Raw genomic sequence first — 7,679 nt, 5'->3', positions numbered from 1 at the left:
ATATATATAGCTTTAATTTCTTCATAAGAAAACTGTGCATATCCTTTGACAATTTATCAACTAGGGAATGACTTGCATTATTATAAATTTGATTTAGTTCCCTATATATTTTATTTTTTTATTTTATTTTTTTTGGGGGGGGATTGTGATCAGTTTCGTTTAATGACTGGCCCTCCCTGCAGAGGAGGAAGCAGGCCGCTAGATGGCGGCAGCAGGGGGTGGTCACTTGAAGATCTTGCCCTGATTGAAGGGTTTGCCCACGTGCTGGAAGGGCCCCTCCCAGGAGAAGTACTCCTTGACCATCGTCTGGGCCTCCTCACTGCCGGGATCCAGTTTGCGCCATGTGTAGGACTCGTAGTCCACCTGCCAATCTGGGCTTAGCGGGAAGGCAAGCTCCTGGCCCCGGAAAACCCAGACTCCTGAAATGGCGCTGTCGTTGTTGGTGCCGAAGAAGATGACGCTGGCGAAGGCGTTCTTCCTCAGCTTGTCCAGGCGCTGGAACATGCCAGTGATGAGGTTGCAGCTCATGAAGGTCTGGCTGAGTTCCTGGGGGAAGCGATACTCAGCGTACCACAAGGACCAACCATCGCGGTCGAAATGCTCCTAGAAGTACGGCAGGGCCACCGTCAGCGTGTCCTCGTTGGAGTACTTTCGCTTAAACTCATCCAACACAAAGGTACTCTTGGGCAGCTGAACAAAGGGATCCTTGGCCTTGGGCTCCGCAGCCAGAGCCTGCTCACACTCGTCCATCTCCTCCGCGGGGTTGGGGGCTGCGGCCGCCTTCTTCTCTTCCTTCTGCTCTGCCTGGGCCTTCTGCTTCTCTTCTCGCTGTCCCTTCTCTTTTCTTGGGACCTCCTTCTTGGGCTGACTCTCCGCAAACTTTTTAGCGTCAAACTGCACCATCTTCTCACAGAGCTTCACCTCTCCCAAGATCGCCTGGAACTGGGGCTCGTGAATACAGGTGAGGAACCAGCGGTTGGTGTTGGGAAAGGCTTGCCGGAAGGATGGCTCTAGGACCTGCTTATAGAGCCACAAGAGGGTGCACACGACGGTGATGTCAGCCAGAGTCACACGCTCCCCCACCAGGAAAGTCCGAGTCTTCAGGTGGGCGTCCAGGAGCCCAAGAACTCGCCTCACCTCCTCTTTGGCGTTCTCTGTGGCCTGTTTGTTGTGGTGCATGATGCCCAGTGTGGGGAACACCCAGGTACTGGCTGGAGGAACAATGTCACTGTCTGCAAAGCTCACCCACTGGATGACCTGGGCAGCTGCCTCTGGAGTCGAGCCCCGAAGCTAATCATTGCTCACGTAGTGTGCCATGGCGTTGCTCTCAAACACACAGAACCCATCATCCCCCTCGAATGCTGGGACTTTGCCAGCAGGAAATTTGCGGAGAAATTCGGGGGTGCGGTTGGTCTGGCCAAAATGGAAGTGGGGAGGTGCGGACAACACGCGGATCTGGGCCCCGCTGTACTGTGCAGCAATGAGGGCCTTGAAGGCCCGCCAGTTTTCAGCGTATGTGTACAGGGTCCCAGCCACCATGGTGATTCCACAGAGAAAGGGGGTGGGGACGTCGGTGCTGCTGCAAAGTGAGCCCGGCTGGAGGGGCGGGAGGGGAGGAGTTCCCTATATATTTTAGAAATGAGGCCTTTATCAGAAATATTGGCTGTAAAAATGTTTCCCAGCTTTCAGCTTTTCTTCTAATCTTGGTTGCATTGGTTTTATTTGTGCAAAAACTTTTAAAATTTAATGTAATCAAATTTATCCATTTTGCATTTCATAATGTTCTCTGTCTCTTGTTTCATCATAAATTCTTCCCCTATCCATAGATCTTACAGGGAAACTGTTCTTTCCTCTCCTAATTTTTCTGATATCGCCCTTTATGTCTAAATCATATACCCATTTTGACCTTATTTTGATATATGGTATAACGTGTTGGTCTATACCTAATTTCTGCCATACTATTTTCCAGTTTTCCTAGCAGTATTTTTCAAATAGTGAGTTCTTATCCCAGAAGCTGGAGTCTTTGGGTTTATCAAACAATAGATTACTATAGTCATTTACTATTATGTTTCCTATGCCTAATATAATATAGTTTTAGATCTGGTATGACTAGGCCACCTTCCTTTGACTTTTTTCATTAATTCCATTGATGTTCTTGACCTTTTGTTCATTCAGTTGAATTTTCAACAAGTATTTCTTTAGTACCTATGGATAAAGCACTTTACTTAACCTTTAAATTGTCAGTATCTAGTTGACAGTTATTCACATTCTGTGAATGTGTGATGCACAATTTATACTTCTTGTGATATTGACTTAATGTGGAAGCAAACAGAAATCTTGCAAATGTATGTTCTATATGCTTAATTTAGTAAAGTAACTGGTACTAAGGATATTATGAAAAAAAGTATCAATCAGTTCTGCCTTTCATACTGGACAAGGGTCATCCTCAGCTGAAAAAAAAATATGTAAAATCTACTGTATGTCTGGGAAGCAGACATAACTAGACTGGAGCAAATGGGGCCTTATACCAGGACATCAACCAGGCAGGGATTATGCTTTTTCTTTGATATAGTCTTCTAGATTGTTGTCCCCATGCGTTATGCTTCTCTATCTGCTCTCATTTTCTTGCCTTGTACTACCAGCCTCCTTTGATCTTCTGACTCCTTCATTAAGTTTTTACCTATGCAGGTTTTACCATCATGCCCACCCTGTCTGCTATTTTGTCACCAACCATCTCTCCCACTCTTTGCTTACTTATGAAGTTGGGCAATTTAGGTACCATCAATTATTGTTAAATATTCAGTATGAGTATGTTATATCTCAGAAATCAACAAATATTAGAAATCAGGGCTTGGTTAATTTTTGTTATTTATCTACACTTAAAATGATGGAGAAAACTTTAGCATTGCAAATTAAACATTAAAAAGTACATTATGTGCATGTTTTTCTTTTCAGAGGGCCTGTTGTTAACTATTTATCAGTCAGGGCAGCTAGGTGGTGCAGTAGATAAAGCACCAGCCCTGGATTCAGGAGGACCTGAGTTCAAATTCGGACTCAGACACTTGACACTTACTCGCTCCCTGGGCAAGTCACTTAACCCTCATTGTCCCACAAAAACAAAACAAAACAAACAAACAAACAAAAAAAAAACAACCAACCAAAAAAACCCCCTATTTATCAGCACATTACTGAGCAGATATCATTTCTGTGCCTTGAATTAAATATGCCTTGAATGAAATAATTCCTAGTTATGCATCTACAAAGGAAAATCCACCTAATTTAAACTCTGGAACCAGGAATAGGAGACTCTGACTTTGGGACTCAATTGATTCTGAGAAGTTATTCTGGTTTTTTAGCAATTCATTTAACCTCTTATTCTCTCTCTCAGTGAGGTGGATTGAATAAAACTGACCCATGTCAAGTATGTCCTAATGAAAATCTATCTGACTCCTGATGGAGATATTCATCACAGTGTAACTGCATAATGGGCAGTTTTATCTTTAACAATATCATCAACTTGTGAGATTTGGAATTAAATTTTAGACAAGCCTGTCATCCTTTATAAATACTCAAGAGACCTACAAAGTTTTTTACACCTGTTTTCAGCAAGAGAAAGAAGCACAACAGACTGAAGCAAAATAAAACCAGTGATGCACAGAACTGGTGCACAATCCATCAGTTAGCCATGCACTGGAAACACGAGTGTTGAAAGGCTAATTGCCATTTCTCAGATCCTTGCTGAGGATAACCTTGCCTCTAAAGCAGGCTCAGATTGCTTAGGAGGAAAACAATTTTCAGGCTTTTCCAAATCATTGGAACAGTTGACTTCTGAATTGGGAAATAAATGCCACAGTATTCAAACTCAGTTTAGCATTTCAGTGGTTTCTCCTGCTCAGGAAGAAAAGTTGAAGGGGAGTTAGAAAAAAGTATTATGGTTAGCTGTACCCAATTTTAGTCAGAGACATCAGCATTATGTCACCTTGTATTTTATTCATGCAGAGAATAAAATTATTGAAATTTAGGAACAATTTGCTTTCTCTTCTTTGCTATGAAAGATGACATTCCCAGGTATAGATTATTGTTTTGTTAAAAAAATTGCTTTGAACACTGAATGATGAGAGAAACTCATGGCAATTTTTCCTCCCCTATTACTGCAATTGTTGAAGATGGGTATATAGATGAGAATTTTCTCTTTTATCTTTAGGCAGCCCCACATGGACAGTTCATTTTTATATTATTCCACCCTTTTCTGTAGTTGGGAGCTTCTGAAAAAATGTCATTCGGCTAAAGATGAAGAGCATGGTAAATACAAAAGAATGGTAAATAGAAAATGTCTCTTTCAACTATCATATTATATATTATCAGGAGCTTCTAAGTATCAAAGGAAAAATACTTTAAATAATCATATCTCTCAAATGATTTATATTATTTTTCTTAAAGATTTTATTGGTAAATTTTGTTTTTACATCACTTACATTTGCCAATGTATCTATCCTCTTTCCTCTTATAAGATCATAGGATCATTAAGGGGTCCAATCCTTTCATCTTCCAGATGAGGAAGTTGAGGCTCAGAGATGTTAAGTGAATTGCTCAGGGTCACAAAACTAATCAGTTTCTGAGGCAAGATTTCAACTCAGATCTTCCTGACATCAAGTTGAGGGTTCAATCTTCTAGGCTATGTTACCCCTTAAAAAACACCTCCTACAACAAAGAATAAAAAAGAGAACAAAAAGTAGTTAATCAAAGTGAAACAATACATCAAGTGTATCTGACACTATATACAGTGTTTCCCAACTTTAGCTCTGGAAACCTCTACAAGAAAGTGGGAGAGCTGTGTTCTCATGTTTTCTCTGGGGATGAAGTAAGTCATATGACTTCATAGCAATTAATTTCAATTGCTTTGTTACTAATAATCTTCCAATTTACATTGTCGTAATCATTGAATATATTGGCTTCCTGATTTTGCTTACTTTATTTTGCATCATTTATATCTTCTCATACCTCACTGTATTCATCATATTCATTAAAATTTTCTCTAGTGAAGTAGTGTGCCATTATATCTATGTACTATAATTCTATAATTCTTCAACTGATGGACATCTATTTGATTTTCAAGGTGGTTTTTCCCCACTACCAAATATAGTGATAAGAGAGTTAAGATATCAGTGTAAAGGCAGGGATGCTCCTGGACTCTCCCAAATTCCCCTCTAAAAAACCTTAAAATAAGGCTTCAATTTGAATTCTGGAGCAGCAGAACTAAAAATAAAAAGGTTAGAGTGAGACAATTTTCCAGCCTAACACAGTTTAAGAGGATGGTAAGAAAGATGTGACTCACCCAGGTTCTGGTGAAATCTGGAGCATAGTGCAGCACAGGCCACACCCAAGGAACACAGCAGTTACCTTGGATATGGCTTTATCACTTGGCAATAGCATATTCATAAATTCACAGACCACAGAAGTAATGGGTCAGAGAACTGGTCATGAGGAGATTATAGGGGAGCCTTTGTTGGCACTGGGTGCAAGACTTTGTTGTACTTCTCATGCACTATTCCAGGTCACAGTCCCTGGGCAAACCCCCCCCCCCATAAAACCCCCAACACTCCCACCATTAATGCATTAGGGCTTGTAGCCTCAAAGGAGCAGTGGACCTGCCCACAGTTATAGGGCAGACAGTAGTCCTTGCAGTCTCTCATTACGGAGCCTTGGTCTTAGGTCAAAGGCAAAAAGGAGCACTAATAGCAGGGACCTAATTTACTTGTCCAGGGCCATAACGAGTGAGAGTACTTGTGGCCAAAAGGGAACAGGGTAGAGTTCCAGGGCAGAGAATAGTACTTGTAGTTGCTCATAGGCTAGAACATAGGTCAGGAGAGCAGTGACCACAACTCTCCTTAAATCATACCACCTTGAAAGAACTGAAAATAGTAGACCAACAGAACTAGCTTTGAAAACAGTAGCACAAAAATCATGAAACTTGGGACAGTGGCCCCTCCAGAATGTGAGTGAAGTCCAACTTTTACATAAAATTGAAAGTCATGAAATAGACTGGAAAATGAGCAAACAACATAAAAAGAACCTGACCATAGAAAATTACTATGGTGACAGGAAGTTCAAGATATAAAGTCAGAAGAAGACAACATGGCCAAAACAACTACATGCAGATCCTCAAAGGAAAAAAAAATATTGCACAAAACTCCAAAATAAAGTCCTAGAAAAGCTCAAAAAAGATTTTAAAAATCAAATAAGGTGAAGGACAAATTGGGAAAAGAAATGAGAGTTATGCAAGAAAATTATGAAAAGAGAGTCAATAGTTTGGTAAAAGAGCAACAAAAATACTGAAGAAAACAACATCTGAGAAACAAAAAAACAAAATTGACCAAATAGTGAAACAGACAAAAATCTACTATTTATGAAAGCAGAATGTACCTATTTGAACCACCAGCAAGCATTATCTGTAATGAAGATAAGCTAGAAGCCTTCATAATAAGATCAGGGGTAAAGCAAGGTTGCCCATTATTATGATTAGCCATAGCAATAAGAGGGAGAAAAGAAATTGATGGCATTAGAATAGGCAATGAGGAAATAAACTATCATCCTTTGCAAATCATATGCTGTGATAGAGAATCCTAGAATATCAACTGAAGGATAAGTGGAAATACTTAACATTAGGAACATTACAGGATATAAAATAAAACCACACAAATAATTCGTATTTCTACAGACTACGAGCAAAATCCAGCAAAAATAGATGGAAAGAGAAATGTCACTTAAAATAATGACAGACAATATAGACTACCTGAGATTCTACCTGACAAGACAAAGCCAATGATTATAGGAGCACAATTACAAATTGACTTTCACAGAAATATAAAAAGATTTAAACAATTGGAGGAATATTAATTGCTTATGGTCAGCTAAGCCAATATAACAAAATGACAATTCTACTTTAATTAATGTAGTTAGTGCCATATGAAACAAACTACTAAAGAAATATTTTGTAGAGCTAGAAAAAATAGTAATAAAATTTTCTGGAAGAAGAAAAGTTCAAGAATTATCAGGGGAATCAATGAAAAAAGTGGGGAATGTGGCTTAGCAGTACCAAATCTCAAACTACATTACAAGGTGTTGATCATTAAAACAATCTGGTACTGCCTAAAAAACAGAGTGGTGGATTAGTGGAATAGATTAAGTATACAATACACTGTAGTAAATGATCATTATAATCTAGGCTTTGATAAATTCAAAGAACCAAAATTTTTTGTCATGTTTGCCAGTTTGCTAGGTTTTAGGTAAAACTTTAGAATTGATTTAATTTGTAATTCTTGTATTATTAGTAATTCAGAGAAGTACTAAATATAACTATTTACAGTTTGTAATAGTTTTGAAAATTTTATATGTGTATAATCACATCCATTGGGGAATAACTTTTTATTTCATACATTTCTGTTAGTTCCTTATAAAGTTCATGTTATTGAAATAATTTAATATGTTGCTTCTCCTATATCACACGTCATAAGTGGGAAATGATTTCATTAAGTTAAATAATTTTTTAAGTTCCCACTATGTTCAAGGCACTTATAGCCTGAACATCAGGCCCTTTATAGACATATTGGATGCAAAATTGTTTTCATTCATCAACTGTTTCCATACATATCATTTTGTTTGTGCAAAGCTTTTTAAAA

At 38.9% G+C, this 7,679-nt stretch overlaps 1 pseudogene; it reads right to left on the bottom strand.

The window, feature by feature from the left end:
- Positions 1-222: 222 nt before the first annotated feature.
- On the bottom strand, positions 223-1,539 carry LOC122743037 (annotated as a pseudogene).
- Positions 1,540-7,679: the final 6,140 nt, after the last annotated feature.

The sequence above is a fragment of the Dromiciops gliroides genome, chromosome 2 (assembly GCF_019393635.1).
Source record: "Dromiciops gliroides isolate mDroGli1 chromosome 2, mDroGli1.pri, whole genome shotgun sequence".
Lineage (NCBI taxonomy): Eukaryota > Metazoa > Chordata > Mammalia > Microbiotheria > Microbiotheriidae > Dromiciops > Dromiciops gliroides.
Note: the sequence above shows the minus strand (reverse complement) of the source record. Positions and strands in the feature narration are given on the sequence as shown.